The sequence below is a fragment of the Culex quinquefasciatus genome, chromosome 3, assembly GCF_015732765.1.
Source record: "Culex quinquefasciatus strain JHB chromosome 3, VPISU_Cqui_1.0_pri_paternal, whole genome shotgun sequence".
Taxonomy (NCBI): domain Eukaryota; kingdom Metazoa; phylum Arthropoda; class Insecta; order Diptera; family Culicidae; genus Culex; species Culex quinquefasciatus.
The window spans coordinates 32,344,650-32,364,201 of NC_051863.1; the positions used below are offsets into that span (position 1 = coordinate 32,344,650).

Below are 19,552 nucleotides of genomic sequence, written 5' to 3' on the forward strand. Positions count from 1 at the left end.
TCAACCTCCCCCCCCCCCCTCCCCCTTCGTGGACAATTGTCCATACAAAAAAAATCTTTTTTGTATGGACCGTGGACAATCGCCAAACCCCCCCCCCCCCTAAGGTGTCCACGTGGTTTATGGATGGTCCCTATCTGGAGTTCTTTTTGAAGAGGTCCAATAAACCAAATTTTCTGTTTTTGCTTTTGGGTGTTTTTTTATACCCCTGACTCAAGGCGGTTTTAAAAACACCCAAAAAGCAAAAACTGGAAATTTGGTTAAAAAAAACTCCAGATATGTTTTAGGGGACATAAAATGCCCAAGTAACATTTTTAAACCAACTAGCCACCACCAAGTTTTATTGAGGTTTTATGGTAGCATCTTGATTGCTTTATAGTTTTATTTAAGCATTCACCACAACCAATAAGCAAGGGCTAATTAGTAGGTTCTAACAAGGTTTTATGCCTCGGACATAAAACCTTGTGACAATAAAAGCTAATTGGCTTTCAAGTTTTAATAGAGTCTTGAAAACCCAATGGCAATGTCATGCCAAACGGTTTTATCTCATTTTTTTTTTCAAAGATTTTTTTTCAAAGAATTGCAATAAAATATGTTTTAACATTAAACACTACACGGAACAAAATCCGGTTTGCGGAATCGCAAACTTTGCTTCCGATTTGCTCTAAAAATCGAAAATCTCGGTTTGCACTCCTCAGCAGGAAGCATTGCTTCCGATATCGCAAACCAGTTTCCACGATTTCGCAAACGTAACGCAGTAACGCATACCCCGGCAAAAGCACGCAGCACGCAGCCACTTCAGTATTTACCTTTTTGAATTGACCGTTGCTGCTCGATATTTGGATAGAAATAAAAAGAAGAAGAAGAGGTTTTTATTTTGTTTTAAGTTTTTATTTACTTATTCATATTTTTAAAACGAAACTGCATGAGTGAATGCTGTGGTTGTGGCGACGGTTCGAACGAGCCGATGTTTTATCTGGCAGAGCAAACCGGCCTCGATGACCGTGGTGCAGCTGGGTACTGCCGGGCGCCGTCGCCGCCGTTGGCACGTTGCTCCCCGTGATGTGAGTTCCGGTGCTAGCAGTAGCAGGAGACGTGGCCGCCGTACACCCGTTGATGCTCCACTTGCCAAAGTCTTTGTGGCTGGCACCGTGATCGCGCCGCGGATGCTTTTGATGCTGATGATGTCGGCGTTTTGCGTTTTGCGCAGCAGAGTATGCGAGTTCCGGTTGGCAGCCTACGCCTTGTCCAGATCGTTCTCGTACTCGGTGACGTCGGCGGCGGAGCCACACGGATATAGGTGCTGCTGGGACCGGTGCAGCGAGCTCGTTCCGGCGATCCGGTTGATTTCCGGCGCTGGCTTCAGACTCGGTTCCATGGCACCGCACAGCGAGCTGGCACTTCCCTTGAGCGGATTCGCGTACCGTTGGAAGTTCTCCTGGTTCTGGAGGTTGTTGCTCTTTTCCCCTTCGTGCCTTCGGGAAAGGGGTTATAGTGCCGACTCAGGTTCATGACACTCGAGGGAAACGAAGGCGCCATTCCAAATCCGAACTTCACCTCGAGGATTGACTTGAGCGCTAGGAAACCGTCCGCCTGGAACGAGTCCCCGCTTTGGACGCTCTGCTGACGAGCAGAAACTCCGCCAGCAGTATAGGATGTTTGCTGAAATCACGCTGCAATCGCGAGGCATAGACTGCGGAAGAGAACACAACAATATATTTCAATTATCGTCATATTATCGTTAAAATAAAAATCAAAGGTTCAAATCTCAAAAAAATTAAAAAATTCTAAAATTCAAAAAAATTAAAAATTTAAAAATTGAAAAAAATTAATAGAAATTCAAAATTCTAAAATTCTAAAATTCTGAAATTCAAAAATTCTAAAATTCTAAAATTCTAAAATTCTAAAATTCTAAAATTCTAAAATTCTAAAATTCTAAAATTCTAAAATTCTAAAATTCTAAAATTCTAAAATTCTAAAATTCTAAAATTCTAAAATTCTAAAATTCTAAAATTCTAAAATTCTAAAATTCTAAAATTCTAAAATTCTAAAATTCTAAAATTCTAAAATTCTAAAATTCTAAAATTCTAAAATTCTAAAATTCTAAAATTCTAAAATTCTAAAATTCTAAAATTTAAAATTCTAAAATTCTAAAATTCTAAAATTCTAAAATTCTAAAATTCTAAAATTCTAAAATTTAAAATTCTAAAATTCTAAAATTCTAAAATTCTAAAATTCTAAAATTCTAAAATTCTAAAATTCTAAAATTCTAAAATTCTAAAATTCTAAAATTCTAAAATTCTAAAATTCTAAAATTCTAAAATTCTAAAATTCTAAAATTCTAAAATTCTAAAATTTAAAATTTAAAATTCTAAAATTTAAAATTCTAAAATTCTAAAATTCTAAAATTCTAAAATTCTAAAATTCTAAAATTCTAAAATTCTAAAATTCTAAAATTCTAAAATTCTAAAATTCTAAAATTCTAAAATTCTAAAATTCTAAAATTCTAAAATTCTAAAATTCTAAAATTCTAAAATTTAAAATTCTAAAATTCTAAAATTCTAAAATTCTAAAATTCTAAAATTCTAAAATTCTAAAATTCTAAAATTCTAAAATTCTAAAATTCTAAAATTCTAAAATTCTAAAATTCTAAAATTCTAAAATTCTAAAATTCTAAAATTCTAAAATTCTAAAATTCAAAAATTCAAAAATTCAAAAATTCAAAAATTCAAAAATTCAAAAATTCAAAAATTCTAAAATTCTAAAATTCTAAAATTCTAAAATTCTAAAATTCTAAAATTCTAAAATTCTAAAATTCTAAAATTCTAAAATTCAAAAATTCTAAAATTCTAAAATTCTAAAATTCTAAAATTCTAAAATTCTAAAATTCTAAAATTCTAAAATTCTAAAATTCTAAAATTCTAAAATTCTAAAATTCTAAAATTCTAAAATTCTAAAATTCTAAAATTCTAAAATTCTAAAATTCTAAAATTCTAAAATTCTAAATTATAAAATTCTAAAATTCAAAAAATTCTAAAATTCTAAAAAAATTTAAAAAATCAAATAATTCAACAAGTTTGAAAAATGCTGAAAATTCAAAAAATTCAATCAAAAAACAAATATATCTACAAATTCAAAAAAAAAATTCAAAATATTATAAAAATTCTAAACATTCTAAAAATTCTTAAACAATTCTTAAAAATCTAAAAATTTTTAAATTTTTTTAAAATTCTAAATATTCTAAAAACTCTAAAAATTCAAAAAAATTAAAAAAAATCAAAAAATTATAAAAAATTCTAAAAATTTAAAAAAATCAAAAAATTCTACAACTTCTAAAAATTTAAAAATTTCTAAAAATTTGAAAAATTCTTAAAATTGAGCGTTCTCTAGGATTTCGGTCATTCGATTTTTTTTTGTATTTTTTAATCCGACTGAAACTTTTTTGGTGCCTTCGGTGTGCCCAAAGAAGCCATTTTGCATCATTAGTTTGTCCATATAATTTTCCATACAAATTTTCCAGCTGTCCATACAAAAATGATGTTTGAAAATTCAAAAATCTGTATCTTTTGAAGGAATTTTTTGATCGATTTGGTGTCTTCGGCAAAGTTGTAGGTATGGATACGGACTACACTGGAAAAAAATAATACACGGTAAAAAAAATTTGGTGATTTTTTTATTTAACTTTAACACTAAAACTTGATTTGCAAAAAAACACTATTTTTAATTTTTTAATTTTTTATATGTTTTAGAGGACATAAAATGCCAACTTTTCAGAAATTTCCAGGTTGTGCAAAAATCATTGACCGAGTTATGAATTTTTAATCAATACTGATTTTTCAAAAATCGAAATTTTGGTCGCAAAATTTTCAACTTCATTTTTAGATGTAAAATTGAATTTGCAATCAAAAAGTACTTCAGTGAAATTTTGATAAAGTGCAAAGTTATAGCCATTTTATGTAAATAGTCGCAGTTTTTCATTTTTAAAATTAGTGCACATGTTTGTCCACTTTTGAAAAAAATATTTTTGAAAAGCTGAGAAAATTCTCTATATTTTGCTTCTTCGGACTTTGTTGATACGACCTTTAGTTGCTGAGATATTGCCATGCAAAGGTTTAAAAACAGGAAAATTTATGTTTTCTAAGTCTCACCCAAACAGCCCACCATTTTCAATGTCGATATCTCAGCAACTAATGGTCCGATTTTCAATGTTAAAATATGAAACATTTGTGAAATTTTCCGATCTTTTCGAAAACAATATTTTCAAAATTTTCAAATCAAGACTAACATTTCAAAAAGGCCAAACATTGAATTTTAGGCCCTTTTAAAATGTTAGTCTTGATTTGAAAATTTCGAAAATATTTTTTTTGAAAAGATCGGAAAATTTCACAAATGTTTCATATTTTAACATTGAAAATCGGACCATTACTTGCTGAGATATCGACAATAAAAATGGTGAGTTGTTTGGGTGAGACTTAGAAAACATCAATTTTCCTGTTTTTAAACCTTTGCATTGCAATATCTCAGCAACTAAAGGTCGTATCAACAAAGTCCCATGAAGCAAAATATAGAGAATTTTCTCAGCTTTTCAAAACTATTTTTTTTCAAAAGTGGACAAACATGTGCACTAATTTAAAAAAATGAAAAACTGCGACTATTTCGAAAAAAGTTACATAAAAATGGCTATAACTTGAAAACGGTGCACTTTATCAAAATTTCACTAAAGTACTTTTTGATTGCAAATTCAATTTTACATCAAAAAATAAAGTTGAACAATTTTTGCGACCAAAATTTCGATTTTTTGAAAAAATCTGTATTGATTCAAAAATTCATAACTCGGTCAATGATTTTTTGCACAACCTGGAAATTTCTGAAAAGTTGGCATTTTATGTCCTTTAAAACATATCAAAAAATTAAAAAAATTAAAAATAGTGTTTTTTTGCAAATCAAGTTTTAGTGTTAAAAAGTTAAATAAAAAATCACCAAATTTTTTTTACCGTGTATTATTTTTTTCCAGTGTAGTCCGTATCCATACCTACAACTTTGCCGAAGACACCAAATGGATCAAAAAATTCCTTTAAAAGATACAGATTTTTGAATTTTCATACATCATTTTTGTATGGACAGCTGCCAAATTTGTATGGAAAATTATATGGACAAACTAATGACGCAAAATGGCTTCTTTGGGCATACCGAAGGCACCAAAAAAGTTTCAGTCGGATTAAAAAATACAAATATTAAAATTGAAGAAAAAAGACCGACTTCGTAGAGAATTGCTCAATTCTAAAAATTCTTAATATTCAAAAAATTCAAAAGAATCAAAAAATTCAAAAAAATCTAAAAATTAAAAAAATTCTAAAAATTCTAAAAATTCTAAAAATTTAAAAAATTCAAAAAATTTTAAAAATTCTAAAACTTCTAAAAATTAAAAATTTCTGAAAATTTGAAAAATTCTAAAAATTCTTAATATTTTAAAAATTCCAAAAATTCAAAAGAATCAAAAAATTCTAAAAAATCAAAAAATTCTAAAAATTCTAAAAATTCTTAAAAATCTAAAAATTCTAAAAATTTAAGCATTCTGAAAAAATTATAAGCTACGAAATTTCTAAAAATAAAAACAAATTATAAAAATTCTCAAAAAAATAAAACATGTTAAAATTCATGAAATCAAAAAAATATAAAAAATAACTTCTCAACATTGGAATATACACCAATAGATCAAAAATTTGAAATACCGTATTTTTTTTTATTCGGAAATTTCTCAAATAGAAAACATGTTTGTTAAAAGAGATAATTGAAATTTAATTTTTAATTTAATTTAAATGTTTTTAAAATCATAAAATTAAAAACATTACAATAACATGTCTTATATGCTGTTCTGTTTCATATGTTTATATGACCTTTTAAAAATCGGCAACATTATTAAAATGAAAAATTAAAATATTCATTCATTTAACAACAATTGATTTTTTTTTGTTAAAGTTTAGTTTAGTCGGTCTGGAGAAGTTTAGAGAAAAAATGAGGATTCACATGAAATCAAGTGATACAGCAACTCACCGTACAGCGTCTTGGTTATGTTTTGGTACTGCTCAATCAAAAACTTGATTACTTTGAAGCTCTCCTGCGTGTCGGGGCCATTTCCGGCTGTTCAACCGGGACCGGTTCGACGGTTTGCTTCCCGCGATGGTCAAATCTTCCTCCCAGTTGATTTTCGCCAGCTCTGGAGCTGCCCCCACTTGCACTCGATATGGATGTACTGCGAGTAGGTTGTGCTGTTCTTCATCATGTGGTGCATCTTCCCGCTGCAACCAACTTCCTCCGCGGCTGCAGATCGAAAGCTTTTTCCGGCAACCGTAGCACATTTCTTTTGCCAAGATGTTTATGCCCAAAGCTAATCACCCCGCCCTCTACGAGTACCTCGTAGGCGTGTTGGTTGCGCAGAGGGATTACTACGCCCCGAAGCACCTGGAGCAACTAGAGTAGATTGCATGGAATTGCAATCCGGAATCATGTTTATTTTGATGGACCTGTTGTGGTTTGGTTGAGCGTTTTAGCAGAATGCATTACTGTGAATACAAAGAGACGAGTTGTTCCTTTTAATTCCGCTATATATATATATATATATATATATATATATAGCGGAATTAAAAGGAACAACTCGTCTCTTTGATGGACCCGTTTCCTCCCGCTCCCTTCTCTCTGTCCGACGACACCTTCACGTTCACACAGAGTTCAGCTCAACGACGAACGATGAACCTTTGCCAACCGCGCGCGCTCGTACGCCTCCCGGTTCTTCAGCGGGCCGTGGTCGTTGAAGAACTTGACACCGCAACCGTCGCTGACGAGGTAAACCTCGTCCCAGTACACCTGGTGCTGGTCGCGGTCGCACTTGGTGAAGCCCCACTTCTTCCAGATGAAGATCTTCCGACGGCTGGGGAACTTGAACTTGGCACGACGCAGGGCCTGCTGTCGGAAACGGTCGCTCGTGCACACCGACAAGATCGGCTGGCATTCCGGTTTGGAGTCTATCGGCTCCGGCACAGGACATCTTGTTGACGCGGATCACGTAGTACGGGCACAGCCGCATGCGGATGTGGAACTGGTCCTTGCCGCAGAACTTGACCAGTTATTTGTTGCAGCAATGAGGCCTGCTTCGAGCGCTTCCGAGGACAGCTGCTCATACTCATCCGACACTAGGTGAACGCACAGCGGGAAGTCCTCGAGTAGGACCTTCTTGCGGCCGAGATCGAAGATGCGGATCTTGGCGTCCGGGACACCACAGCAGAACTGCGACTTGTGTGTTCACTATTGGCAAACTAAAATCGAAAAAAGCATGACGTCACAACTACTGGTATCGAGGGAATCGAGTATCTGCGCTCATACCTGTACCTGCCTCCGGAGATTGTTCCGTCGACGCTTAAAAAGGCAGTTCCGTTCCAAATCGAAGCGCGCTCGTCGTGGCGGCGGACCGGATGCAGCAGGTTGGCGGACCGGACAAGAAGAGCGCTGTCGCCACCGGCGATGTTGAATTCCGTGATGGATTTGGCCGCGGAGCCCGGCCAGCTTGCGAGGCGAAAATTTCCAAACGGCTGTCCAACGGAGGGCGATTTCTTCGGGGTCGAAGCCTGGGCAGCCGGGGAAAAAGGGAGGGAAGCTGAAAATTAATGGTTTTAGAATAATTTAAGAAATAGAACAGTGTTTACTAATTTACCTTGCAAAATTCAACCAACTTTTCCGCATCTTGAAACCACCTCGCGAAAAATAAAATCGGATTTGTTTATTTGTTTTGACAGCCCGTAACGCATTGGCTGCGGCGGTCTGCACTCTCAAATGAACCGACAACAAAGTGCGTTCGATTTTGGAAGCATTTTGTTTCGATATTGAAAGCAAAGTTTCCAATATTGAAAACTTTGCCGATGATTTCGCAAACATTCGACGTTTCCGAATTCGTCGCAAAGATTTTTCGAAAACGCTGACCGGATTTTGTTCCGTGTATGATCACAAAATAATGAATTTTGAAGAAGCGAGTTTTTTTACTTTATATCCCCTACATTTATCAATAAAATTTCAACCGCAGTTGAATTTGAGCCACCCATTGCGAGAAATAGGCTTGCCAATTATTTTGATTACCTCTAATAACTATTTTTTGTCATCGGCATTTTTGACAACCATCTCCATAATTTCATTTGGCAAGACGAAGACTTATTTTTTGCCAAAATAAAACCTTTTTGACATAAGACGTTTGAAGACGTATGAAATGTCATTTTTCCTTAACTCCTGACTAGGTTTAAACAAGGCTTTGAGGATGTTGTTAGGATTCAGTTGTAAAGCCTTGAACACCTATGTAGGTTTTATAAATAGGCCGTAACCAGTGCTGTTAAACGTTTAAATTAACGACGTTTAACTTAACGGAATCGTTAAAAGTTAACCTAAAAGTGAACGCGACCTTGGGTCAGTTCAGGTCATCTGTGGCCACTCCGGAACCGATTCCATGGTACCACGCAAATGGTACCATGATTTTGATATGTCGCATGAAAGGACTTTTCCTATACTCACTACACTTCCTCCGGTCACCGGTAACCGGTTCCGGATAGGTCCGATCGGGTCAAAGGACACCGACATGATAATAGCTGATTAATGAGTTTCATTTCACTAAAATTGTCGACTTTTGAATATCACAATCATCGGAACCATTTGCGTGGTACCATGGAATCGGTTCCGGAGTGGCCACAGATGACCTGAACTGACCCAAGGTAGTCAGTGTACCTATGTACTACAAACAACGTTTCATAACATTGGCTCAAATGTCGATTGAATGACAAAAGCCTTAAAAAACATGCTTGACGGATGTTCCGGGTTGCCGGAACCGGTGGTAACTTTGGACAAATAACCTCACCGGGAACTCATAGTCACTGTTAATGCCCGTAAAATGCAACTGGAAGTAACCCGCTAGATGTAACCGTTTGGGAGATACAGGCCCTCAAAGTCGGGGCCTCAGAAGGATTAACGCGTTGATTAACGACGTTAATTAACGACGTTAATTAACGTGCACCGTTCACGTTCTCGTTAAGATCAACGTAGGCTCCGTTCGCGTTCTCGTTAATTTTAACGATTAACGGACGCGTTAACGTTAATTAACGTTTAACAGCACTGGCCGTAACAACCTTTTGCGGCGGTCCTTTTGGGTTTTAAGTGGGGTTTATCAAGGTTCTGGGAGTTTGTTACGACTAAGTGGTTTTAATGTTGGTTTTGGTTGAAAGGTTTTACAGCGATTGTGACAGCTTTGATAAAGCCTAAAATGTTACTTGGGTGCCATCTATAGAACGAGAATATAACTAGCACTACAGTCCAAACTCGATTATCCGAAAGCTTCGGAAAATTTTCACTTTGGATAACCAAAACTTCGGATAATCGAATCACGGAAAAAAAATGTTTTTCGCTGTCTTTTTTTTGAATGTCGAGCCCCTAAAGCCCTAAACTACACTAAAGATTTAGATTTTTTAGTTCCAAGATGGCGGCCAATATGGCGGTAACGAATTATAAAAAAATGCCTTTTAATATTTATTAGGAAATCAACGCGGGTTCTCGGAAGCGAATGTGAAGTTAAAAATAAATAAAAACGGAAACAAAAATGTTTGATCGTGATTCAATTATCTCTTCGGAAAATCGAAAATTCGAATAATTGAGTCTGGAATGTATTTAAAAAAAAATGAATATTAACTTGAAAATGGTGAATGGTGTTTTATTTTCAATTCGTTTTAACATAGTCATAAGGATGTGTTCTTTTATTACGTAACGCAAAAAAATGGATTTTTGGAATTTCGAGCGTAACACAACATTCAACCCTTCTCCCCCCAACTGCGTTAGGTAATAAAAGAACGCTCCCATTATCCATACCTTCAACTTTGCCGAAGTCACAACATCGCTTAAGAAATGCCATCAATGTCGTGTTTTTTGGGCAAGGCAAAAATTTTAAATAAAAAATAAAAATACCAGCCTTTTTATTTCAATAAATACTGACCAAAATCATCTTTACCCTCTACTGCCCACATTTTTCGCAAATTTAAATTTTTCCTTATTCAGGAGGACATTTGAGCAACTTTTGTGCTACCAAAAACTCTACTTCTCTTGCTTATGTTTTTCATATTTTAATTTGAGAATTTATATTTACATTTATATTGTTTAGCTTATGTTTGTTTCTGCTTGTATTTGACTTATACAAGCACCTCCTACATATGTTTCTACAGCCACTTTTTATTTTTCTCATGTTTGTCACATTTTTACTCTAGAAAGAAACTATTATTATTTATTTTTATAGAAAATATTAGTGAAAAACACAGCCAGAGTTGACCCCAGAAAAAATGTCATTTTTAAAACATTGGCAAAGTCACATAAAACAAGTCACATTTCCAACTCAAAAAAAAATCTTTAATTTTAAGAGAATCCACATTTCAATGAAAAAGTGTCGTTAAAAGCATTGCACATTTGTGCAGTTGTTTTTCAATAATTTGATGTCAACAAATAAAAATAACTTTTACCAGAACAAATAAAAATACCAAACGTGGAAATTCCCTATCACGTGATTTATGGCTGGACCCTTTAGATGTCGGCCAAAGTTACAGCTAGATAATAAATAGTAGATGTATAATTAACGCATAGATTAAAAAATACACCCGATTATCAACTAATAACCTATTCGATTTTAAATAATTTCACCGCAACTGTGACAGTACAGTGTTGCCACAAATTTATGATCCAGAGTACGGAGTTTAGCACACGTTTCCGCAAAGCACTGAAACCTAGCCAACTAACATCAGCTTGCGGTATACGGTTTGCTATGGTGGTCGCAGCCGCCTGAAACAACAACAACCACAACCTCCTGAGAGCCATCTGGCGTTTATTAGACAGAACCCTGCAACAGCTGGACATCCTGTTTCGGTGTAGTTTGGGCACACTTCCGGGAGGGCTCACTTGAAACGGGTTGGATCAAATTTCAAACCTGCAACTCACGTCGTCTCATTATGACGTAAGTCGGACTGTTGAAGTTCTCTTCAAACGTTATTTCAATAACGCAAAATTTGCAATACATGGCTGACATTAAGGTGAAAACGACCTACGCTCAAAAACGCTGCCGCCCACTGGCAACACTTTCCCTTAATTTAACCTGACGACACTCGGCGAGCAAGTCATGTACCGTTTTTGCACCGGCACGGAGTCGTGTCTCTTTGCAGCTCTCCCGCAACCTCGTCAATTTTAGAATTTGAAGAACGAAACCGCTAATTTGACATTTTGCAGCGTTTTTTTTTCTGCTGCTCGTTGGCTCTCTTGCTTCTTCTGGGTTGAGTTTCCTTTTGCTATTATTGCTTCGTGTTGATGTTTCTCACATCGTGGGGTTCTGCCGGTGGACGATTTGGTGAATGAGTTTAAACAACCAATTAGTTTGTTCTTGCCAAATGTTTCAAGCTCGAAATAAGTTGCGCGTGAAATTTCACTAATTTCTGTGACCCTGTGTGGGGTTGTGTTTGTCTTGAAGTTGACAAATTATTATGTGGAAGTCGTTTTTTGGCACTTCATGTATTGTTTCAAAAGATTTATTGTTTTGTTGCTGTACAATTGTATAATTTCACACTTAAATCAAATGGCAAGATAAAAAAAATAAAAAAGATATATATTTTTTTGAGAAACCATTAAAGCTAATTTAAAATATTTAACCTATACTTAACCATCAAATTGATTTTAAGCAAATTAAAAAAAATTGCAAATAAGGACGGCTTTACTAATATTCTAAAACTTTGTACCATGTCGAGACGCAATGAATTTCATTACTGAAAAAATAATAACTTTTAAATAATATCTTATCACCTTGTATCGAAAAATTCGTCTCAAAATCCAAGATTTTTTTCTGCTAATAAAAACTATTTAAAAGCAAGGGTCCTGATCGCTCCAAAAAGACTCAATCACTCACGAGCACAAATTTTGAGCGACATTTGACATTTGAGCGACATAAAATTGCTCTGATGTATTCTTACCGTTTGTCACTTCCACACCAATTGCTACTGAACACTCTCTCTTTGCTCTCCCTCTCACTCCAATCGGGTAGTACAGCGAATGGTTCAGGGAGACCGATTCCGCCAAGTCGCTCAAAGCTGACTGAGAATAGTTTGCGATCGGGTTTGCTTTAATCATTAAAGAAATCGCCCAAAATCAATGATATCAATAATATATTGTGACTTGGGTTGGCGGACGGAGTAGGAAGAGAAATTCACCAAGCATTTGTTTCGCTGAGTAAAGCGATTGAGCAAGCCTGTCGTGTTCGCTCGTGAATGGTTAATTTCAATCTCTCCATCCAAAAAATTTCTAAGTGTTTTTGTTATGATGTGATTTCGATTCATTTTTGTCGTTATTCATCACAATTAGGGCTAGTGATTTTTGGCGGTAAAAAAATACGAATTTTCACTTGTGCCAAACTTTGAGCCAAATCTGAACTTTTTTGATTTGTAACCGGCTGGTTTGATGTGGAATCACTGTAGACACAATTAGAGATCTTGGTTTGAAAAATAAAATTGTGTTGAGAAACATTTAAACATTTAGACTTTCGGAACTAATCCCAAATGAGCTGTAAACATTTCAAAACAACGCGGGAAAATTGTTTTTAAATGATAGGGAAAATATGCCCTTTCTAATCAAACACCTATCTTCGTCATATGGAGAGTTTGATGCTCGATTAAAGCTCCAAAAACACTATTTAGGCTATAAACTTACCAGCAACAGCACCGCCTCAAGTAACCACGCAAATTTATGCGATTTACTGGCCAAAAATATCGAATAACCACTTTTGATCATAATTTTTATTTTGCGAGACCATTTCTCATCATTTTGTTGGCACACACATCCACACGCAAGAAAACGGCTTAGCTGCTTAACGAAAGTCGCCATCAATATCTTCTCACTGGCGCTAACGTTTTCAAAGCGCTTAACATATGAAATTTCTTCCAACTACCGGCAACATGTTCTTTTAAACATTAGTAAGTCACTCACTTGAAAAATAATCCCGAAACACGAAAATAATTAGCAAGCGCCATAAAAAAAACAAAGGTGCCAAGTCTTTTGACGTTTGACTTTTGACGACCCATTCCAATCCAAGGCTGATGAAAACCGAGCGAAAAGCGAAGGCAAATAAAGAACAAAGGGTGGCCACCAACACCACCAGCAGCGCCTGTTGGAGTGAGCCAGTGATGCCACGGAATTTTCTTCATAAATGCTACTTTTCGTGAGTGTTCGCTTAACATTTCATCTATTTTGGCAGCACTTTGCAGACCCAGAAGAGCGCTGGAAGAAAAAAGAACTTAACTGAAAATAGGAAAATTACAGTGATTAGAATACATTTTGGAAATATTTTTGTAAATGCTTGTAGAAGAAGTATAATAACTTTTAGTAAATTTGAAAATAAACAGAAATTTTCGCAAAAAGTTGCTCTACTCGTTGGTGTACTTAGTTTTAGTAAAATTCAAGGAACACTCCAGATTATCCAGCATCATTCAAACACGACCGCTTATTAGGCTTAAAATGGGTATAATTCCCTCTTTGTTTTTTTTAGTTTGAAGACTTTTTTTTGCTCTCTTTTTTGGGTAAATTTTAAAAGAGGGCGCGCAGTAAAGTGTTCGAATAATTTTGAATGGATTTTTCTACATAAAATGAGAGTTTTTCATTTGAAATATGCATGAATTTTGACAGCGATCTGAATTCCTCACCAATACACTTAAACGTGACGTTCAAGAGTAATTGGTAAAAGAGAAGAGCTCGTTTGTGTTCTGCCTCTCTCACATCACTAAATAATCGCGGTGTTGGTAACGTGTTGGATTATCAACTGAGAAGTTGATTGAATTTTGTTATTTTAATTTTTTACTTGACCTGACTTTTGACATTTTCAACCAGTTTTAGTTCATTGAATCTGTTGTGATTCAAATACTTGTTGGTGAAAAAAATGTTTCTTATATGCATTTCCAGCACACAACCCGTATCAATCCATCGTCAATCATTCGAGACAAAAGGAAGTCCGTCGCCCGGACACACAAAAACCACACCAGTCATTTTTAATTAACTAATTGAGAGAATCCATTAGGTCAATCTGCTTGTGGTAAACCAACACAGATTCGTCATGGGAACGGTAAATTGCTCGGTTTATATAATCAAGACACACTCACACATCCTAGGGTCAATTATTTGAAAACAATAGAACATTAGTTGTAGTTGTGTTTGTTTGGTACAATAACACCAACACTAGTAATAATAGCCGATATAGATGTTTTTCGAAGTACTTGTTTATGAGCTCCCACAATGTGTCTGTGTGTGTGTTTTGTTGTGTACTTATCCAAACATGTTTAAAATGGCATTTCTCACCTCCGCTAAGCACTTTGACACTCGTTTGCTCTTTCTCTCTCTCCCTCTCACTAGAATGTCGTGACGACCCCAAAGTGTACCGCACCTTCACCACCCAATCAGCACATCATCAACCACACAAACTCTCTCTCTCCTCAGACTCTGGATAAACGACACCGCAAAATCTGCTCAAAAGCCAGACACACTTCTTCTTTTGCGCATTTGCATAATAATATCGTACCCCAAACCGAACACACACACAAACACGCACGTGACAGAGTGTGTGTGTTCCGCGCGCGGCTTTTTGACACTTTACTTGGCCTGGTCAATTACCGCAAAACCGCGAGTAATAATAAACACAGATTTTCCTTTCCCAGATATAGCTCCGAACTTGCGGTCACAACATCCGAAACTCGCACACTCACCAACCAAGTTAAAAAAAGTCTCAACGCGGGGTTCAAACCTCGGACCACCGCCGTGACAGGAGCGAGCGCGCGCGTGACACGAGCGAAACGGTTTTTTGACGCACGGAAATTCGACGAAACCGACGACGACTACGACTCCGAACGACTTCCAACGGGATCCCCAGTGCGACTAAGCTCGTGGCCGCCGGTTTTGGGTTTGTGCCGGTATTCTCGTGGGAACTCTCGCGAGCTGTGCGAGAGCCGAGAGAACGAGCCAGAAATGGGGAGCGCGACTGCTCACGTGTTGGCGCTGGTTCGCGGAAAGAGTGGGTAATAAAAACTGAAGGTAAACAAAACAATACGAAAATTTATTAAATTCGAATCAAAATCAAAAGTTTAAGAAATTTAAACAAAAATATCTTATTAAAACATAAACAAAACCCCAACAAAATATAACAAAAAACCTGGCGCCTCCATCTACTGACCCCCCACAGAAGAAACCCGCGAAGGTGAGGGGAGGAAAACCACGCACTTGTTGGTAAACAGAGAGAGCAAAGATGGCCGCTCGGTCGCATTTAATGAGAGCGCGCGCTCTTCTGAGCATGAGCAACAGGAACGGAAAGCGGCGCGGTGAGAGAGAACCGTTATTGTTCAGCATTCTCTAGCGGCTCTCAGTGGCGCTGCTCGCGTCAGTCGATTTGCCAGATTTCTGTGCGGGGGGCTTGTTGGGGATATTATTTATCTGCAAAACGCTATGGAACGGTGCAACCTCGGTGATTGGAAAGTGTGCAATTTTCACGACTATCCCGATTTGTGTTCCAAAAATTACAAATTTGATTCAAAATGCAGAAATAAACAATGTTCAATATATTCCAAACAGATACAAACAGATGAACGAGTCAAATCATAATCAAAAAGATGTGTTCAGGTGGATATAGCTTGGACACATATTTGAACACAGTGATAAATATTCTTAGTGTAACATAGAATAACATAAAAAACCAACATCTAACTCAAAATCGGTAAAAATGCATTTGGTTTATGCGAACATGGGCAGTACAGTTTTAGAGTTCTTTTTGTTTTTTTTGTTTTTTTTTTTTTGAAAGGTTCAATAAACCAAATTTCCAGCTTTTGCATTTAGGGTTTTTTTGAAACCGCCTTGAGTCAGGAGTATTAAAAAACACAACTTTTGTTTCACATGAATTAGTTTTCAAAAAATTAAGTTTGAAGGAAAACAGTATTTATATCCATACAGCAATTGGGTCCTAAAATGAAGCTTAGATTGGTGATATTATTGATTGCAGCGATAAAGCATATTTTTCTGAGTACAATGACCCTTTGTACGACCACAAAAAGTTTAAAATTGATTTTTAAATCAATTTTGAAAAATTAACCTCGCGGTTCTTCTTGACAGAAAAGCTCCTACTTGACAGCTCGTTCCAAGGGGACCATAGTTGATCCATCGAAAAAATGTTGTCTTGTCAAAAAAAAAATTGCGTTAAAATGAAAAAAAGTGATCAGAAATGGTTTTTAATCGTGTTTTTTACCGTTGTACATAAAAATTGACATAGGGCTTTAGTACCCAATTCCATTTAAAAAGAGCCTAATCTGAAAAAAAGTTCTCCGATCAGAAATTTTTCTGGGGGTTCCTTGGCCAAAATAATAAGACCCGTATTTTTTTGTTTGGCCATTAGGTTGACCTACATCGTGCTAGGGTGGTTCAGAAAATGGCAATTTTCGTCATTTTTTGCAAAAAACACTTTTTTTTTCAAAAAATCATATCTCCGCGTCATTTCATACGATTTTAGCTGTCTTAGACGCAAAAGAAAGATGATTGGTTTGGCTTTTTGAGAAAAATAGTAAAAAGTTTCAAAAATCTATCTTAACGTTTCAAAAAGTCCTATGAAAACTTAAAATGGCGTTTTGACCGTGTCTGGACCAAAGAGCCTATGTCTGAAAATATTTTTATCGGATTCCTCGAAAAATTTCACATAACATATCACTAAAACTTGCGATGCCAAACAGTATGTTTCTGAGATATGATTTTTTGAAAATAAAAACTGAGTTTTTCGACGCGCCACGCGCAAAGACAGGAAAATGACGAAGTTCGCAAAAAATATCTTTTTTCACTAAAACTGCGATGACTTAAAAATTTCAGCGATGACCAAAATTTTCGTAATTAAAATACGCAACTTTTGGTACCCTAACATGTTTAGGTCATCGCTGAACTCATCGCTATTGAACTATGACAAGTCGTAAAGTTCTGTGACTCCAAAAAATATTTATAGGCTTATTAGGGGAAATATACCCATGTTAATCACACTAAGCCGTTCGACCAATTCTCATCGCTTTTGCCGTTTCTGCTATTAAATCAACATTTTCAGATGTTTCAACAATGGAGAGTTGCTTGCTCACTTTTATTTGAGCTATTTATTACTTTGGAACAGTCAAAAACACTTTATATAAGCTGTAATTCATGATCAAAGTGCTGATAGGCCGATAAAAGAAATAGGCTGAGAAAGGGTATAGTTCCCCTAATTACTGTTTGATTCAAAAAATCCAAAATTAAATGTTATAAAAGTATTCTTAGTTGTTTACAATCGATGGAAGGAGTTTTATTCAATTCCATTTGTTTAGCTTTGAGAAATTTTTAAGGAGATAGATAAAAATAAATTAAATTTGCATTTGGCTTTAAGAAGAGGTTTAAGAACTTGCATTGATTGTTTTTAAGTTTATTTCAAATATATTGTTCAAAACAATTTTTTTTATTTCAAAAATTGTGATAAGAATGCATTCTTTAATTTTATTTATTCCTAAAAAATAATCTTTGAAAAACTTTTCGGCTCCTTAGTTATTTGATTCGATGTCTGAAAAAAAACCGATTTGTTTATATTGTTCCAAAAGTTCCGATAAAAACTTATTATAAAGATATTCTTCCATTCGCAAGGTTGTCTTAAACTTTTTGAATCAAATGTACTGTCTGTTTTGACAATCACTCTCACTGCAGATGTAGATGTAGGCATAAGGTGTAATCATGTTTGAATAAATTATGACACATGTTTTAAAGCCCATGAGCCCATGTGGAATAAATGTAATAAATTAATAAATATAAAAGTTAGGATTCTATCATACTTTATTATTATTCATTAAAAGAAATGAACTTAATAATGTTAGGCTTTTTCATGTATATTTTTATATTTTAATTTGATTCATTGCAATTTTTTTCAAGGTTTATGGTCAGGCTTAGCGATTTTTCACGCTCAAAAATTGCAAATTTCATGGAGAACATAAGTCCGAAACACCTTATCTAACAGAAATTTCACGAAACTTGACAAATCGTCACTTGTGTGCTATCTTGTGAAACAAGACAGCACACAAGCGACGAGTTGTTCAAATCACTTATAAACTTGAGTTTGTTTTCGATATCATTCATAAGATTTTTTTTATTCTTGAGACCATTAAATTTTAAGATCATAATTTCAAAATTTCGTAAATTTCGGATCAAGAAGTTACAACTTAACCAGCATAAAAACCTTAAAACTTTCATTGATAAAACACCAACGAGCGCTTTTAAATTGTATTAAATGTGTTTTGTACACAGCAAAAAATCCGATGGTAAAATCGCATGCAAAAGCATGCACATCACCTTCGTCAAAATAAACACTTAATATTACACACTGCATGTGCATTTTTTGCAAACACAAAAAAAATGCAACCGACGGGATTCAAACTCAGCACCAACAGGAAGGACTGGCGCCTTAGCCCACTCGGTCATCAGACCGACGAAAAACTGTAAAGATAAACGCATATATGAGCTTGACATTTCGGTCAGGTAGGTTTCCTATACTGATGGGCTGCAAATTTCAGGGTGTAAAATCACATAAAATTGCATAAATTAATGCAATATTTAATTTACACCCAGATCTTTTACACGCAGCTGGATTACAACTTTTTTAGCTGTGATAGTGCAATAAAAAAAAAGTACAAAGCGGGATAAAATTTTCATTTTCGATGAAACAATATATGAGGAAATGTAAAGAAACATTTGCAGAAACATAACCGGTAGTTTAAGCATCTTTTGACACTCTATGCATAATAATTTTGCAAATCATGCTTGCAATTGGAAACTTAGATTTATTTTTTAGAGCAGTTAAAAATATTTCGTTCCGTGAAATTGAAAATTAAAATTAACATACCTTTTTTAAGATCCTCGACTTCGACTGAAGTCAAAAAACATTCATATTTGGAGCATAATTCTATTTTGTACATACAATTTAATCACTATGTAAGAATTTGCAAAGTTTGCAAAGACTTCATATGAACACTCTTTTCCCATATTTTTTTTTCAAATCCTAAAGGTGGCTGTTTTGGTTATAAATGCAAAAGAAAACGTTGTAAAATGTATTCAAAATAAATTATCTTTGATTGAAAAAGACTTATTCCTTGAAATTTCTATTTTCAGCAATATTTTTTAACTTTTTTTTTTGTGAAATTGTGAAGGATGGGGGAGACGTAAAAAATGAATTCTGATTCCGTTCTATCTAGAAGTATTTTCTTTTAAAAAAATATCGCCCTTTATTTTTTCGATCAAATTTTGAAAGAAAAAGGGAAGAGAATACTGCCCATAATTGAAAATTCGGCTATTATGCCAAATCAAGTATTCCGAGAAAAACGCGTTTTAGTGTTTGTCACAAAATCTCCGTCAAGGCAATTTCCCATAAGAGTGGCATATTAGCCATTTGGTTTTTCGCATCGGCAGCCAAATCTAAACATTA

At 35.0% G+C, this 19,552-nt stretch overlaps 1 protein-coding gene and 1 pseudogene across 14 annotated transcripts in view; both read right to left on the reverse strand.

The window, feature by feature from the left end:
- LOC6043265 (protein groucho) overlaps positions 1-14,981 on the reverse strand; it is a 384,958-nt gene extending 369,977 nt beyond the window's left edge. For 11 of the 14 annotated variants that reach the window (XM_038265216.1, XM_038265215.1, XM_038265212.1 and 8 more), the window contains exon 1: positions 14,395-14,981. The gene's annotated coding sequence lies outside the window, so the exon portion shown is untranslated. The remainder of the gene's footprint in view (positions 1-14,394) is intronic. The other 3 variants (XM_038265213.1, XM_038265218.1, XM_038265217.1) reach the window with 3 other exon arrangements.
- Positions 873-7,293, reverse strand: LOC119770407 (annotated as a pseudogene).
- Positions 14,982-19,552: the final 4,571 nt, after the last annotated feature.